Consider the following 17,581-nt stretch of genomic DNA (forward strand, 5'->3'; position numbering starts at 1 on the left):
GCAGGCGGCAGCCGTCAGGGCACCGCTTTAGTTACCCCTCGGCGGTGTTTCCTCACGTCTGCGGGTGCCGGGGCAGCTTTCTCCTCCCGGTGTCCATAGGCGTGTGGCTTCCCCTCATGCCTTTTAAAACCAAAGGGGCTCCCACCTCCCTGTCATGTCTCCTTACACATGCTCACAAAACAAATACCATTAAAGAACGAGACCCCACTTGCAGCACTGTGTGCGGTTCTGGTGTCCTCAACATAAAAAGGACATGGAACTGCTGGAACAAGTCCAGAGGAGGCCACGAGGATGATCAGGGGACTGGAGCACCTCCCGTATGAAGACAGGCTGAAAAAGTTGGGGCTGTTCAGCCTGGAGAAGAGAAGGCTGCGTGGAGACCTCATAGCAGCCTTCAAGTATCTGAAGGGGGCCTATGGGGATGCTGGGGAGGGACTCTTCATCAGGGACTGTAGTGACAGGACAAGGGGTAACGGGTTAAAACTTAAACAGGGGAAGTTTAGATTGGATCTAAGGAGGAAATGCTTTCCTGTTAGGGTGGTGAGACACTGGAATGGGTTGCCCAGGGAGGTTGTGAGTGCTCCATCCCTGGCAGTGTTCAAGGTCAGGTTGGATAAAGCCTTGGGTGGGATGGTTTAGTGTGAGGTGTCCCTGCCCATGGCAGGGAGGTTGTAACTAGATGACCTTGAGGTCCTTTCCAATCCAAACTATTCTATGATTCTATATCAAAAGGCAGGTAAGGTGATGGTGGGAAGTGTGAGATCTGGCATGACGTCGAAGGGGTGGATACTGTCCTGGTTTTGGCTGGGACAGAATTAATTCTCTTCCATGTAGCTGGTGCAGTGCTGTGTTCTGGCTTTATTCTGGGAATAACACTGATAACACACCCATGTTTTAGTTGTTGCTCAGTATTGCTTACCCTGCTCAAGGACTTTTCAGTCTCTCATGCTCTGCCAGTGAGGAGTGGCACAAGAAGCTGGGAGGAAGCAGACACAGGACACCTGACCCAAACTAGCCAAAGGGGTATTCCATAGCACAACACCTCATGCCCAGTATAGAAACTGGGGGCAGTTACCCAGAAGGCCCAGATCACTGCTCAGGTCAGACTGGGTATCAGTCAGTGGGTGCTGAGCAATTGTATTGTGCATCACTGCTAGTTAGTGTTTTCTTTTCCCGTGCCTAGTCTTATGCTCTGTCCCCTTTAAACCACAACAGCTCTACAGGTGTTGCTCCATCTTATCTTGTTGCTCCAGGTTTGCTTTTTAACTTCTTTTCATGTTTTTGTTATTGGCTGGCCCCAGCACTGTCGGGTCTGGCCACAGGGCCGAGCGTTGAGCAGGCGGGATTTGTGTTAATAGGGCACAGTGTAGGGAATGCAGGAATCTTGTTTAGACTGAAATAAGACAAAGCACTTGATGCGATGGAGCCATCCCTTTATTGCGGCATTGCGGGATGAAGGATGCTGCGAGTGTGTGGGGTAGCACAGCGTGGCTGCCGCGGGGCCCAGGGGTTGGTCTCCAGCGAGCCTGACTCTGCCGGTTCCCCAAAGGGGGCCGAGCCGCGTTACTCAGGCCCAGCCCTCGAGGGCAGCTCGGGGAAGGCTGGATCGAGCCCTCCGCGGGTTTGCTCCATCACAACGTGTGTTGCACTGACACACCGGCGGCGCGGGGGCAGCGGGCGGGACGGGGTCCCGGGACGCCGGGCAGCGCCGGCAAGCGGCGAGACCTCAGGGGAAAGGGATCAAGGCAGGAACGGGCTCCCCGCGGAGGGCTCGGACCCGGAGCTCCGCTGTTCGTCCGCGGGGACGCTGCTGTAGGGCGGGGGGCGCACGGGGCCGTTCTTGAGGCTGGGTAGGACCCGCTCCGCCGTTCCACGGACTCCCCCGGCCGCTCCGTCCGGTGGCAGCGGACGCCAGGGGAGCGCGGGGGCACAGCCGTTGACAGCGGGGCCGCGGCCGGGGGCAGCAGCACCAGGCACGGCGGCGGCGGCGGAGGCACCTCTCGGCGGCCCGGAGCCCTCCGTCCTCCGCTCCCCGCGATACTGCCCCCCGCATACCCCCAGCCCCCGGGGCTCTCCGCGCCGCTCCGCTCGGTCGGGCAAGGTGCCCGCGGTGCTGCTGTGGCGGGTTGTGTGCGGGATAAAGGCCGGATAAAGGCGGTAACGACCCGGCTCCGCTCGGCCCGGAGCGGCCCGTGGGGCGAACGGGGCAGGAGGAGGAGCCCCTGCAGCGGCTTCACCGCGCGGGACCGCTGCCGGGGAGCGGCGGCTTCGGGTCCGTGTACTCAGGGCTCCGCTTGTTTGACAGCGCCCCGGTAAGCGGCGGGGAGGCTGCGGGGCGGGGGCCCGCTCAGCCCAGCGCTGCCTTTGGCTTGCAGGTGGCGATCAAACGGGGCCACCGGGACAGAGCGGGGCAGGGAGGGCGAGAGTGAGTCGGGGGGGCAGAGGGGGGGAAACCGGGACAGCGCGATGGGAGCGGGAGTGGAGTCACCGGGAGACGCGGAGGGTCTCGGTGGGGGGTGCCCGGTACCGGTAGGGCCGGGAGGGGGGCACCGGAGCATCCCCCAAACCAGGCTGGGATTCCATGATTGCCTGATCTGAGAACCTCGGTCACTCTCCACTTTCCGTCGGTGGAAGTGACACTGTTCCATTGCCCACGGTGAGCCGTGACCCTTGGAATGCCGCACCTCCGCACGAAAGGCACTGAGGAAGAGCAGCCAGTGAGGGACCTCCCCGAGCCGCCTGGGCAGAGGCTGGTCCCCCCGCGGCGACTCCCGCAGCACTCCTGGGTGCCCAGTGGCCATGGGCACGATGCTGCCGCCATCACGAAGCCGTGGAGGTTGCTGGGGAGATGCCCACTGTGACCGGGGCTTCCCCGGTGATGTGCCGTATTTAAGGAGAGAAAACCCTGGAGTAGCCAGTGCAGAGGAGACATCTCCCTCGCGAGGCTGCATCTCCCCTGGGTGCCCTGCGGATCAAGGTACGTGTAGTACCATAAGGTGCCTTATGTTTCTAAGATATCTTAAAACTCCATCTGCATACTGCCTCTCTGGTTAGTGGTCTCCGGTGTACGGGAGCACGGCCTGCAATGTATGAACACCCAGGCCTTGCTCTCACAGCTGAACAGACTGCCACATTGGTGGCATCATACTGGAGCTCACCCTGTGTAAGTGATGCCAAGCACCAGCTTTCTATGAAGGCACCTTGGGCTTAGCATCAGGACCTGGACTTTTGCAATTGGTTTGTGGGTCACTGAAGAGTGCTGTCCAGTGAGGCTTTAAACAGAAGGAGTTTTAGGTGGGTAATTAAGTGAGGATATCCATATTGGTGGCACTGTTATGTATGGTACCATGTGTAGGACAAGCCCAGCTCCTGGCTTCTCTCCTAAGACATTAGGCTTAGGAGCAGGGTCTGGACATTCACACTTACAGAGCTGGTGTCTCAGTCACTTGAGTGAGCCTTTACACAGACGGAGTTTCAGGTGGGCAAGTATGTGAGGATATCCATGTTGGTGGCACCGTTCCAGAGGACACCCTGTGTAGAACGTGCCCAGCTATTTCTTTTTATCCTAACACATTAAGTTTAGAAGCAGGGTCTGGACATTTGCATTTAGCGACCTGGTTTATGGGGCACCTGAAAGCGCTGCCCTGCAAGGTCATACAAGATGAAGGTTTATGAGCGTAAGCAAGGCTGGATTGCCATGTTGGTGGCACTGTTGCAGACTGCATCATGTGTAGGTGATGCCCAGCAGCAGCTCTCTGTCCTGGCACCTTAGGCTTAGCATCAGGATCTGGACTTTCACACTCTGGGAGCTGGTCTGTGGGTCAGCAGAGTGCTGTCCAGTGAGGCTTTACACAGATGGAGTTTTCAGTAGGTAAGTAAATGAGGTTATCCATGTTGGTGGCAATATTCTGGAGGGTACCCTGCGTGGAATATTCCCATATATTTGTTTTTGTTGTAAGACAACAAATAGGTTTAGGTACATGGTTTAGGTACATTAGGTTTAGATTTATCCATGTTGATGGCAGTATTTCGAAGGGCACCATGTGTAGGATATGCTCAACTTCTGGTTTCTTTCCTAACACATTAGGCTTAGGAGCAGGGTTTGGACATTGGCACTTAGGGAGCTGATGTCTCAGTCACTGGAGAGTGGTGTTCAGTGAGGATTTACACAGATGGAGTTTTAGGTGGGTAAATAAGGATATCCATGTTGGTGGCACTGTTGCATAGGGTACCCTATGTACAACACGCCCAGCTATTTGGTTTTGTCCTAACATGTTAGGTTTAGGATCAGGGTCTGGGAATTTGCACTTAGGGAGCTGGTTAATGGGGTGTCTGAGATCGCTGCCCTGCAAGGTCGTACACATATGGAGGTTTACACGTTGGTGGCACTGTTGCAGAAGGCACCATGTGTAGGACATGCCCAGCTCTTGGTGTCTGAACTGGCACTTCAGGCTTAGGAGCAGGGTCTGAACACTGGCACTTAGGGAGCTGGTGTCTCAGTCACCAGAGTGGTGTCTAGTGAGGCTTTACACAGATGGAGTTTTAGGTGGGAAAGGAAGTGAGGATATCCATGTTAGTGGCACCGTTCTGGATGACAACCTGTGTAGAACATGCCAAGCTATTTGTTTTTGTCCAGACACTTCAGGTTTAGGTACAGAGTCTGGACATTTGCACTTAGGGAGGTGGTTTTTGTACCAGCGGAGAGTGCTGCCCAGTGAGGCTTCATACAGGTGGAGTTTTAGGTGGGTAAGTAAGTCAGGATGTCCATGCTGGTGGCACTGTTCCAGAGGGCACCATGAGTATGACATGCCCAGATCATGGTTTCTGTCCTAACACCTTAGGCTTAGCATCAGTGTCTGGACACTCGCACTTTGGAGCTGGTTTGTGGGTCAGCAGAGAGTGCTGCCCAGTGAGGATTTACACAGATGGAGGCTGTGATTCACTGAGGGGAGCAGCTCCAGAGAGGACGCTTCAGCGCCGAAGCCTCGACTCCTCACCAGGCCTTGCCCAGGAGCCAGCAGTGCTGCTGATGCAAGCAGGGACTCACAGCGGGGAGCACCAGGATGGCCGGCCCTGCCCTGCGGGGGTAAAACCAGGACCGTAGTGACCAGGGCGGGCGGTCAGGGCGAGGCGCTGCAGTTGGCACCAGCAGCGCGAGCAGGATGGTGAGCGCTTGCCTCAGCGCCGGGGCCTGGGCTAGGAGCTCTGCTCTGCTCGGGGGCGGTGGGAGGGTTGGCACCAGACAGAGCCGCTGAGGGGAGGCTGCCCCGCACGGCTCGGAGTGTAGAGGGTGCCTGCACTGGTCTGCTGAGGGGAGGAGGGTGCACAATGGGCAGGGCTGCACTCGGTCAGCCCTGGTGGAGGTCCTCCTGCAGCAGGGGCTGAGCTGCGGGACACCCTCAATAGCCTAAAAGATGTGAGGGAAGCTGAGAGGCAGCTGGAATGCTTGCTCCAGGGCCAAACTGTGCAGGGGCCTCAAGCATCCCTCTCAGCACATACAGGAAAGGAGGGCAGTAATCCAGGGAGCTGGGAGCTAGTAACAAAAAAACCAACAAAGAAAGGAGGAAGAGGACAATTAACAGTAAGGGGCTTTCTCCAAAAGCTGAAGTCCCCACCCACAACTTCTTCGCAGTTCTGCAGGGGGCTAACGAGGACACCCACACCACCAAATGAACAGAGAATGCACTAGTAAAGAGGATTAGTGCTGGTGCCTCCAGCAAAGAGCAGCGGCTCATAGTAGTAGGTGACTCAAGGCTGAAAGGCACAGAGGCACTCGTGTCACCCTGACTCAGTCTCAAGGGAGGTGCGTTGCCTGCCAGGGGCTTGGATCAGGGATGTTGCGAGAGGCTGCCTGCTCTAGTAAGTACCGCTGATTGTTACCCACTTCTAGTGGTCCATGTGGGTGCTAGTGATATTGACAGCAGTAGCCTGGGAATCATTAAGAACTACAGAGCCCTGGGAGAGGTGGTCAGGGGCTCTGGGGCTCAGGTTTTTCCATCAATCCTCCAGGTCAAAGGGGAAGACCTTGAAAAGACCAGGTGGATTTGGCAGGTTAGTAAATGGTTGAAACAGTGGTGCCATAGGCAGGGGTCTGGGTATTTAGAACATGGGGCTCAGTTTGGGAGGCCAGGTCTACCGGAGGCTGGTGGAGGTCTGACAAGGGGAAGAGTTGCTGTGGTAGGAGAATTGCCCATCTGGTCAAGAACACTTTAAACTAGGTGTGTTTGGGGAGGGGGGCATCATTCCATCCCAACACTCCCAGTCACTTGCCAGCACCTGTAATAAATGCTTGGAGCGATGCAGATATTTCAGCTGCTCCAGCCAATGGGGCAGCTTCATCTGGAGCTCAGCTCAGATGCCTCTGTACAAATGCCTTTAGTATGGAGAATAAACAAGAGGAACGAGAGACGTGTGTACGTCTATGGGATATGGTATCACTGGCGCCACAGGAACATGGTGGGATGTCTTCTATGACTGGAGTGTTGGAACGGAAGGTTACAGGCTCAAGGACTCTTTGGATGAAGTGTTCTATAAACTGATAGGAGCAGCCTCACACTTACAGGCCCTTGTCCTCATGAGGGACTTCAACCTCCCTGATATCTGTTGAAGGGAACGGTATGGCCCAGCACAAGCAATCCAGGAGGTTCCTCGATTGTGTGGAAGGCAACTTCCTCTTGCAAGTAATAGAGGAGCCGACAAGGAGAGGTGCCATGCTCAACCTTGTGCTCACCAACAGGGAGGGTCTGGTTGGGAATATGACGCTCCAGGGCAGCCTTGGCTGTAGTGATCACAAGATGGTCAAGTTCGAGATCCCCAGGACAGTGAGAAGAGCGTGCAGCAAGCTCACTGCCCTGGACTTCAAGAGAGCAGACTCTGGCCTCTCAGGAACCTGCTTAGTAAGGTTCCATGGGATATAGCCCTAGAGGGCAGGGGGGCCCAAGACTGTTGACTGATATTCAAGGATCACCTGCTACAAGCTCAGGAGTGTTGCATCCCGACTAGAAGGAAATGGGGCGGGAGGGCCAGCAGGATGAGAAGCTAATGAAGAAAGACGGAAAAAAGAAGCTTATAAAAGGTGGAGCTGAGGACAGGTGGCCTAGAAAGAATACAGGGATGTTGTCTGGGAAGCTAGGAACCAGGTCAGGAAAGCTAAGGCCCACTTAGAATTAAATCTGGCAAGGAATGTGAAAGGTAACAGAAAGGGCTTCTATAGGTATGTAGCAAACAAAAGACAGACTAGGGACAACGTGGGCCCTCTCTGGAAGCTATCAGAAGAACTGGCTACCCTGGATTTGGAGAAGGCTGAGGTTCTCAGTGACTTTTTGGCCTCAGTCCTCACTAGCAAATGCTCTGACCATGACTCCCACGTCTTGGAAGGCAGTTGTAGGGACCATGAGAATGAAGACCTTGGGCACACTGTAGGAGAGGATCAGGTTCAAGATCATCTTAAGAACCTGAACATGCAAAAGTCCGTGGGATCTGATGAAATCCATCCGCGGGTCCTGAAGGAGCTGGCGGATGAAGGTGCTAAGCCACTGTCCATCATATTTGAAAAGTCATGGCAGTGAAGTTCCTGACGACTGGAAAAATAGGAATATAACACAGAAGACCCAGGGAATTACAGAGCAGTCAGTCTCACCTCTGTGCCTGGCAAAATCTTGGAGCAGATGCTCCTGGAAGGCACGCTAAGGCACATGAAAACCAACAAGGTGCTTGGTGACAGCCAGCATGGCTTCACTAAGGGGAAATCCTGCCTGACCAATTTGGTGGCCTTCTATGATGGGGCTAAGGAACTGATGGATTGGGGCAAGGCAGTTGACGTCATCTACCTGGGCTTGTGCAAAGTGTTTGACACCGCGCAAGAATGAGGTCTGTTTCTCACTTCACAAACGGTGCCAACTTATTTCTAGGCTTCTTGTCTCTCAGCCTGCAGGCAAGACCCGGGTTTGCATAATTTACACATGCTCACAATTCAGAAACCTCTGGGTGATACTCCATCATGATGCTCCGTTCTTTTGTCGTAAAGACAGCTTGTTGCTCTTTGACACAAATATCAACAAAATCCCATCTCGGTGAATGATCACTCACTTTGGAAGATGCATTCCACAAGAACAGTCATCACTGTACAGAAAAAGTCATTTCTATGGGCATTAAGAGTGGGGATACAGACAGGGCAAGGATGAAGAATGAGTGAAATAAAATTTACACTGTTTCCTATTTCTTACCAGAAGTATTTCAGTTCATATGAGGTATAGTTAAAGGGCTCCAAGCTCAAACAGAGAAAAATATAAAGTTAACATTAGCCATAAAGCTAATACAGCTGAATGTGTTGAGTTAAAGAATAGCTGATGATCACAGAATCATAGAATAGTTTGGGTTGGAAAGGACCTCAAGATCATCCAGTTCCAACCCCCCTGCCATGGGCAGGGACACCTCACACTAAACCATCCCACCCAAGGCTTCATCCAACCTGGCCTTGAACACCGCCAGGCATGGAGCACTCACAACCTCCCTGGGCAACCCATTCCAGTGCCTCACCACCCTAACAGGAAAGAATTTCCTCCTTATATCCAATCTAAACTTCTCCTGTTTAAGTTTGAACCCGTTACCCCTTGTCCTGTCACTACAATCCCTGACGAAGAGTCCTTCCCAGCATCCCTATAGGCCTGATATAGCTTCTGATTTTCTTTTATCATATCTTTATGTGATATCACTTTACCTGGTTTTAAATGTAATGCTTATTAACAATGCAAGATATGTCATGTATGAAACATACATGTATAACCATGTTCTCTGTGAAAATTTTAACTTTGCTTTGTGGTCATATATATTACAGCAATATGTGTATTGTTCCTGTCCTCCCATTAGATGGATTTGTTCTGTTCTTTCTCCCATATGAATTCACATCAGCCACGGTGGGAGGAAACCAGTTTAGAAAGGGAGAACACAATCTTGGACTAAATTCTGATCTTATTTACATCACTCTGTAACAGAGTTACCAGCTGAAAAATCCATTATAATTGCTGTTTCAAAACACCCTCCCATTAAGAATTTCTTTTAGTTGCATAATTCACGTTCTAATATACATATAATAAGCACAGAGACATAGGACAAATCTCCTGTAGCATTATGAGATGCATGAAGATATTTGATGTATTTTTAGTTTCTAAATGTTGCCTAGTGTCTCCTGTTGAAAGTAAACAACACCATCTCTTGAATTTCTTTTTAAATCTTAGTCTTTTCTCCCATATAGAATCATACAATGGTTTGGGTTGGAAAGGACCTTAAGGTCATTCAGTTCCAACCCCCTGCCATGAGCAGGGACACCTTCCACTGGACCGGTTTGCTCCAAGCCCCATCCAACCTGGCCTTGAACACTGCCAGGGATGGGGCAGCTACACCTTCTCTGAGCACCCTGTGCCAGCGCCTCAGCACCCTCACAGGGAAGAACTTCTGCCCCGTATCTACCCTGAACTTTCCCTGTTTCAGTTTGAACCCATCACCCCTTGTCCTATCACTACAGTCCCGCTCTAGCATGAAGAATCCCTCTCCAGCATCCTTGTAGGCCCCTTAAGACACAGGAAGCTGCTCTAAGTTTTCCATGGAGAGCGAGCCTCTCCAGGCTGAACAGCTTCCACTTTCTCAGCCTGTCTTCATACAGGAGGTGCTCCAGCCCCTGATTGTCCTTGTGGACATCTTTTTGTTGACCATTCTACCCTTGCAGTGGCTGTATCTGTAGGTAGACACCAGTAATTTGCAGAGGAGTGTTTTCCGTATCTCACATAATGAACCAGGGAAGATCTGGGTCTGTGGAGAATGCCAGACCCTTTGCAAGATTCCTGGTACTCTCAGGAAACATACTGTTAATGTGAAGGACAAGGAAGGCACATGGGAAGGCACATGGAAAGTGGAGACATTCCTTCACTTCCCCTCCCCAATCCAGAACAACTTGTGAAGCCCTGACATGCTTTGCAAGGCTGATGGGCCATTAGGTGAGCTCCAATTACACAGCTGACTCCTAGGGAGCCCCCAAACTCGATGCTGAACTCTCCAAAGTCCTTCTACCCCTTCCAGTAAGGTTCTCCTACCATGTCCCCTTGGCCACTTGCACCTGAAGCTGGCTGTGCTCCCACCAGCACTTCCAAGGGCCTGCTCTATCCATCAGCTGGTCCCAATGCAGTGTCCAGGTGATGCTGTCTATATCAGGGCAGGCTCTTGCCTATAAAAGCTGAGGTGGGGAGAGACAGGGCCCTTTTTCTTAGCCAGGATCCGCTCTTATAGGAGTATGTATGGAGAGGACAGAAGTGTCCATTTCGTTTTAGGAGAACCAGCAGCTCAGCCTGGAGAAAGGTATGGTCTTTGCTGTGCTTATAAAGTTGTGGTAGTGCCCCATGTTGTTGTTGACTGCTATGGGAAGGTTAATTGGGCAGCTTTGTGGAATCATGGAATGGTTTGGGTTGGAAGAGACCTTAAATATCATCCAGTACCAACCCTATACCACAGGCAGGGACACCTTCCACTGGACCCGGTTGCTCCAAGCCCTGCCTAACTGGCCTGGAACACAGCCAAGGATGGGGCATTCAGTTTCCCTGGGCACCCTGTGCCAGTGGTTCACCACCATCCCAGTGAGGTTTTTTTTTCCCAACAGCTCCCCTAAATCTGCCCCCTTTCAACTCGAAGCCGTTCCCCCTTGCCCCGCAGTCCCAGTCCCCCTCCCGGCACTGTCTCTCCTGGCAGGGTTCGTGCCTGCTCTCGGGCTCGTGTTGCCCGTGCAGCGGGACGAGGCCGATCCCTGCCCTGCCAGCACGGAACGTGCCGCGGGGGCTGCATGGAAACGCCCAAATCCTTCCAGGATCCACAGAGCCCCGGGCGCGCGCTGCCAGCGGGAGGCTGTGGCGCGCTCCGCGGTTTGGCGCGCTTCTTAGTTTGGCGCGCTCAGCGGTTTGGCGCGCTTCGGGGTTTCCCGCGCTTCTGGGCGCGCCTCCCGCGGCTCTGAGCCGCGCACGGCCATTGGCTGCCGGTTCCCGCCGCCTCGCCGAGGGAGCCCTGCCATTGGCCGGGGCGGGGCCCAGTTGCCGGGCAGATCGGGGCTGCCGGCGCGCGGGGCGTGGCTCCTGCGCGCGCAGCGGGGCGGGGCTGGGCGGGGCGCGCCGGGAAGAGCTCGGCAGCAGCGCGGGCAAAGCGCCTCGTGCTTGTGTGCGCCGCAAAGGGCCCGCGAGGGGCGGTGCGGGGGCTGGGCGCGTTCGCCTGGCGCCCATGGGCGCTGCTCGGAGCGCGCAGCTGCGGCGGTGCCCGCGCTTCGGGCGCGCTGCTTGCCTGGGGCTGGGCTGAGCTGAGGCTGCCCTTGTGCCTCTGAGGGGCGCAGACAAAGCGGCAGAGCCGCTGCGGGGCGGTGGCTGCTGCGTGCGCCGCAGGCAGCGCGGAGCTGCAGCCGGGGGCGGTGCCTGTGGTGGTGTCAGTCTCACAGCCAGACCCGCCTCCCGCGCTGTGGCTGCTCGGGGCTGGATGCGGGGTCTGTTCCCTGTGGCAGTCGCTGTTGGCGACCCGGGAGCTGTTTCTGCAAGGGAGGTGTGCAATAAAGAAGGTTCCTTCCTCAGGAGGATGGGTTGGACTGGGAGAAGCTTCTGGGTCTGGTGCTCGAAGCAGGAGCAGCTTCAGAGTTGGAGCGTGCAGCCCAGGTGTGTGACTTGTCCTGGGGGGCAGTGAAGCCCCACACGGCTGCTCCCTCCATTCCAGTCCCTCCTGCTGCTGCCATAGGGGATGGAGGAGTAGAACTGAAAAAGAACATTTGTGTGTGGAGGTGTGTGTCAAATGGTGGAAGAACCGAAGAAGACAAAGCAAATGAGGCAGAGGCAACCACTCGCCACCTCCCGTGGGGCTGATGGAGGTTTGTGAGCAGAAGGTGGCTCATCCTCCTAAAGCCCTTTCTGCTCTCATTGCTGAGCATGATCCCTGTTCAGTGTGGGTCACCTGCCCGGTGGTGCTCCCTCCCAGCCTGCTGTGCACGCTCCAGTAGTCCCTGGTGAGGCAGTGATAAAGCCTCGGTGCTGTGCAAGTGCTCTTCAGCAAAAGCTGCATGACTGCGTTGAGCTGTTCTGGTCAAAATCTGAACCACAGCAGCCTGTGAGCTGCTGGGAAGAACAGCCATTCTCTCCTGGCCAAGGCCAGTGCGCCAGTGTGTTTGGCTGGAGAAGAATGTCCCCAGGTGTTAGTTCCCCTGTGCAGGCAGGTGGTGGCAGGGCCTGGTTGCTTACACTTGAGTGTGTGCTGGGGATGATGAAGGGGAAAATGGGGCAGGGAAGACAGTGGAATAAAAAGCGGGGGAGAATATGGGGGGGAAAGAATCCAGGAAAAGAAGAAAAAAACCAAACCGCAAAACCTCAAAATAATCCAATTAAAAAAGAAAAGCAAAAATCAATCCAAAACACAGCAAAAGAAAAAAAAGGGGGCAAGCCGTCCCCTCCAAAAAAACGAACACCCCTTCGTTCTCCCACCCCTCCTGACCTAAAATCCAAACTCCAAAGAAAATCCATGGGGTGGGGGGCAAAAAACCACCAGCCCCATGGGGTAGAAATCAACCAACCTGCTGGGTAAAGGAAATGGGGGGGGGGGAAGTGAGGAAAAGTGGTGGTGGGGGACGGGGAGGGGGTGGGGGTGGAGAATCACCAACCACAAGGTAATAAAAGGATAGGGGAAAAAGTGGGAGGGGGAGTGAGTGTGTGTGGGGAACCTTGGAACAAAAACCATGGATAAAATCAGCAGAAATTAAAAAAAAAAAAAAAAAACCCAGAGCGAAAACTCTTTTTGGAGAAAAAACTCTAAATAGAGACCAAAACTAAAAAAAGAAACATGAACCCAAAAAGCAGTACTGTCCCCCCCCCCAAAAAAAACCCCCAAGAAACCAATCTGGGGGCCACACGGGGGGGGACGGGACACGGACACGGACGGACGGGACAGGATGGGACGGGAGAAACCCCAAACACCAGAAAACCATCCCACCCCACTTGGAGCTCATCCAATTCCAGTGCTATGCTACATGCAGGGACAACTTCCACTGGACCCGGTTGCTCTAAGCTCTACCTAACTTTCCCTGGGCACCCTGTGCCAGTGCTTCGCCACCCTCCTAGTGAGGTTTTTTCCCAGTAGCTCCCCTAAATCTGCCCCCTTTCAACTCAAATCCCTCCAGGATCCACAGAGCCCCGGGCGCGCGCTGCCCGCGGGAGGCTGTGGCGCGCTCCGCGGTTTGGCGCGCTTCTTAGTTTGGCGCGCTCAGCGGTTTGGCGCGCTTCGGGGTTTCCCGCGCTTCTGGGCGCGCCTCCCGCGGCTCTCAGCCGCGCACGGCCATTGGCTGCCGGTTCCCGCCGCCTCGCCGAGGGAGCCCTGCCATTGGCCGGGGCGGGGCCCAGTTGCCGGGCAGATCGGGGCTGCCGGCGAGCGGGGCGTGGCTCCTGCGCGCGCAGCGGGGCGGGGCGGGGCTGGGCGGGGCGCGCCGGGAAGAGCTCGGCAGCAGCGCGGGCAAAGCGCCTCGTGCTCGTGTGCGCCGCCAAGGGCCCGCGAGGGGCGGTGCGGGGGCTGGGAGCGTTCGCCTGGCGCCGATGGGCGCTGGATCCGGGGGTCTGTTCCCTGTGGCAGTGGCTGTTAGCGACCCGGGAGCTGTTTCTGCAAGGGCGGTGTGGAATAAAGGTCAATTCGCGTATCAGGAGAAGTTTCTGGGTCTGGTGCTCGAAGCAGGAGCAGCTTCAGAGTTGGAGCATGCAGCCCAGGTGTGTGACTTGTCCTGGGGGGCAGTGAAGCCCCACACAGCTGCTCCCTCCATTCCAGTCCCTCCTGCTGCTGCCATAGGGGATGGAGGAGTAGAAGCAAGAGAGAACGTTTGTGTGTGGAGGTGTGTGTCAAGTAGTGGAAGAATTGAAGAAAACAAAGCAAATGAGGCAGAGGCAACCACTCGCCACCTCCCGTGCGTAGGCCGATGGCAGTTTGTGAGCAGAAGGTGGCTCATCCTCCTAAAGCCCTTCTGCTCTCATTGCTGAGCATGATCCCTGTTCAGTGTGGGTCACCTGCCCGGTGGTGCTCCCTCCCAGCCTGCTGTGCACGCTCCAGTAGTCCCTGGTGAGGCAGTGATAAGCCTCAGTGCTGTGCAAGTGCTCTTCAGCAAAAGCTGCATGACTGCGTTGAGCTGTTCTGGTCAAAATCTGAACCACAGCAGCCTGTGAGCAGCTGGGAAGAACAGCCATTCTCTTCTGGCCAGGGCCAGTGCGTTTGGCTGGAGAAGAATGTCCCCAGGTGTTGGTTCCCCTGTGCAGGCAGGTGGTGGCAGGGCCTGGTTGCTTACACTTGAGTGTGTGTTGGGGATGATGAAGGGGAAAATGGGGCAGGGAAGACAGTGGAACAAAAAGCGGGGGAGAATATGGGGGGGAAAGAATCCAGGAAAAGAAGAAAGAAACCAAACCGCAAAACCTCAAAATAATCCAATTAAAAAAGAAAAGCAAAAATCAATCCAAAACACAGCAAAAGAAAAAAAAAGGGGGGGGCCAAGCCCTCCCCTCCAAAAAACGAACACCCCTTCGTTCTCCCACCCCTCCTGACCTAAAATCCAAACTCCAAAGAAAATCCATGGGGTGGGGGGCAAAAAACCCCCAGCCCCATGGGGTAGAAATCAACCAACCTGCTGGGTAAAGGAAATGGGGGGGGGAGAAGTGAGGAAAAGTGGTGGTGGGGGACGGGGGACGGGGTGGGGGTGGAGAATCACCAACCACAAGGTAATAAAAGGATAGGGGAAAAAGTGGGAGGGGGAGTGAGTGTGTGTGGGGAACCTTGGAACAAAAACCATGGATAAAATCAGCAGAAATTAAAAAAAAAACCAAAAAAACACAAAAAAAAAAAAAACCCAGAGCCAAAACTCTTTTTTTGGAGAAAAAACTCTAAAAAGAGACCAAAACTAAAAAAAAAGAAACATGAACCCAAAAAGCAGTACTGTCCCCCCACCCCCCCAAAACAAAAAAAACTCAAGAAACCAATCTGGGGGCCACACGGGGGGGGACGGGACACGGACACGGACGGACGGGACAGGATGGGACGGGAGAAACCCCAAACACCAGAAAACCATCCCACCCCACTTGGAGCTCATCCAGTTCCAGTGCTATGCTACAGGCAGGGACAACTTCCACTGGACCAGGTTGCTCCAAGCCCTACCTAACTTTTCCTGGGCACCCTGTGCCAGCGCCTCAGCACCCTCCTAGTGAGGTTTTTTCCCCAGTAGCTCCCCTAAATCTGCCCCCTTTCAACTCGAAGCCGTTCCCCTTGCCCCGCAGTCCCAGTCCCCCTCCCGGCACTGTCTCTCCCGGCAGGGTTCGTGCCTACTCTCGGGCTCGTGTTGCCCGTGCAGCGGGACGAGGCCGATCCCTGCCCTGCCAGCACGGAACGTGCTGCGGGGGCTGCATGGAAACGCCCAAATCCTTCCAGGATCCACAGAGCCCCGGGCGCGCGCTGCCCGCGGGAGGCTGTGGCGCGCTCCGCGGTTTGGCGCGCTTCGCAGTTTGGCGCGCTTCTTAGTTTGGCGCGCTTTGGGGTTTTCCGCGCTTCTGGGCGCGCCTCCCGCGGCTCTGAGCCGCGCTCGGCCATTGGCTGCCGGTTCCCGCCGCCTCGCCGAGGGAGCCCTGCCATTGGCCGGGGCGGGGCCCAGTTGCCGGGCAGATCGGGGCTGCTGGCGAGCGGGGCGTGGCTCCTGCGCGCGCAGCGGGGCGGGGCTGGCCGGGGCGCGCCGGGAAGAGCTCGGCAGCAGCGCGGGCAAAGCGCCTCGTGCTTGTGTGCGCCGCAAAGGGCCCGCGAGGGGCGGTGCGGGGGCTGGGAGCGTTCGCCTGGCGCCCATGGGCGCTGCTCGGAGCGCGCAGCTGCGGCGGTGCCCGCGCTTCGGGCGCGCTGCTTGCCTGGGGCTGGGCTGAGCTGAGGCTGCCCTTGTGCCTCTGAGGGGCGCAGACAAAGCGGCAGAGCCGCTGCAGGCAGCGCGGAGCTGCAGCCGGGGGCGGTGCCTGTGGTGGTGTCAGTCTCACAGCCAGACCCGCCTCCCGCGCTGTGGCTGCTCGGGGCTGGATGCGGGGTCTGTTCCCTGTGGCAGTCGCTGTTGGCGACCCGGGAGCTGTTTCTGCAAGGGAGGTGTGCAATAAAGAAGGTTCCTTCCTCAGGAGGATGGGTTGGACTGGGAGAAGCTTCTGGGTCTGGTGCTCGAAGCAGGAGCAGCTTCAGAGTTGGAGCATGCAGCCCAGGCGTGTGACTTGTCCTGGGGGGCAGTGAAGCCCCACACGGCTGCTCCCTCCATTCCACTCCCTCCATTCCGCTCCCTCCATTCCACTCCCTCTTGCTGCTGCCATAGGGGATGGAGAAGTAGAACCGAAAAAGAAGATTTCTGTGTGGAGGTGTGTGTCAAATAGCGGGAAGAATTGAAGAAAACAAAGCAAATGAGGCAGAGGCAACCACTCGCCACCTCCCGTGGGTAGGCCGATGGCAGTTTGTGAGCAGGTGGCTCATCCTCCTAAAGCCCTTTCTGTTCCCATTGCTGAGCATGATCCCTGTTCAGTGTGGGTCACCTGCCCGGTGGTGCTCCCTCCCAGCCTGCTGTGCACGCTCCAGTAGTCCCTGGTGAGGCAGTGATAAGCCTCGGTGCTGTGCAAGTGCTCTTTCAGCAAAAGCTGCATGACTGCGTTGTGGTGGCAGGGCCTGGGTGCTTACACTTGAGTGTGTTTTGGGGATGAAGGGGGAAATGGGGCAGGGAAGACAGTGGAATAAAAGTGGGTGAGAATATGGGGTAAGGAATCCAGGAGAAAACCCAACCCACCTCACCCCCACCCCCCCAGGAAAAACAAAACAAGAAAACGGAAAAAACAACCCCAAAACCCAGAAAAAAGGGGAGTTGGGGGGGAGGGGCAAGCTCACTCCCCCCCAAAATGAACACCCCTTCCCCCCCAAGACCTGAAATCCAAACCTCAAAGAAAATCTCTGGGATGGGGGGAAAAACCCCCAGCCCTTTGGGTAGAAATCAATCAACCTGCTCGGTGAAGAGAATGGAAGAGAGGGGGGGAGAAAGAAAAGTGGTGGTCAGGGAGCTTGGGGGGGGGGGGGGCGTGGGGAGCTGGGGGGGTAGAAACACCGACCAGAAGGGAATAAAAGGGTAGGGAAAAAAAGTGGGAGGTTGAGAGTGTGTTTGTATATGAACCTAGGAACAAAAACCATGGATAAAATGCAGCCAAAGAGAAATGAAAAAACAACAAAACCCAGAAGTCTTTTTGGTGAAAAAACTCTAAAAAAACCTCAAACAAACAAACACCAACCCAAAAGACTTCTGTCCCGTCCCCCCCCCCCCCCCACACACAAAAAAACCAAACCAAAACCAAACTAATCCGGGGGAAACGGGGGAAAACCAAAACCCAACCAAATTTTAACTAAAAAAAAAACCCCAAACAAAAAAAAAACCAAAAAAACCGAAAGAACAAAACCCAAAAAAACGTAGAAAACCATCCCACCCCACTTGGAGCTCATCCAGTTCCAGTGCTATGCTACAGGCAGGGACACCTTCCACTGGACCAGG

The 17,581-nt window shown here is 55.2% G+C and overlaps 1 protein-coding gene across 1 annotated transcript in view; it reads right to left on the reverse strand.

Moving 5' to 3' along the window:
* The window catches only part of NAA50 (N-alpha-acetyltransferase 50, NatE catalytic subunit), a 209,607-nt gene that overhangs the window by 56,844 nt on the left and 135,182 nt on the right, over positions 1-17,581 (reverse strand). The gene's annotated exons all lie outside the window — the stretch shown is intronic.

This window comes from Lathamus discolor, chromosome 4 (genome assembly GCF_037157495.1).
Source record: "Lathamus discolor isolate bLatDis1 chromosome 4, bLatDis1.hap1, whole genome shotgun sequence".
Taxonomy (NCBI): Eukaryota; Metazoa; Chordata; class Aves; order Psittaciformes; family Psittacidae; genus Lathamus; species Lathamus discolor.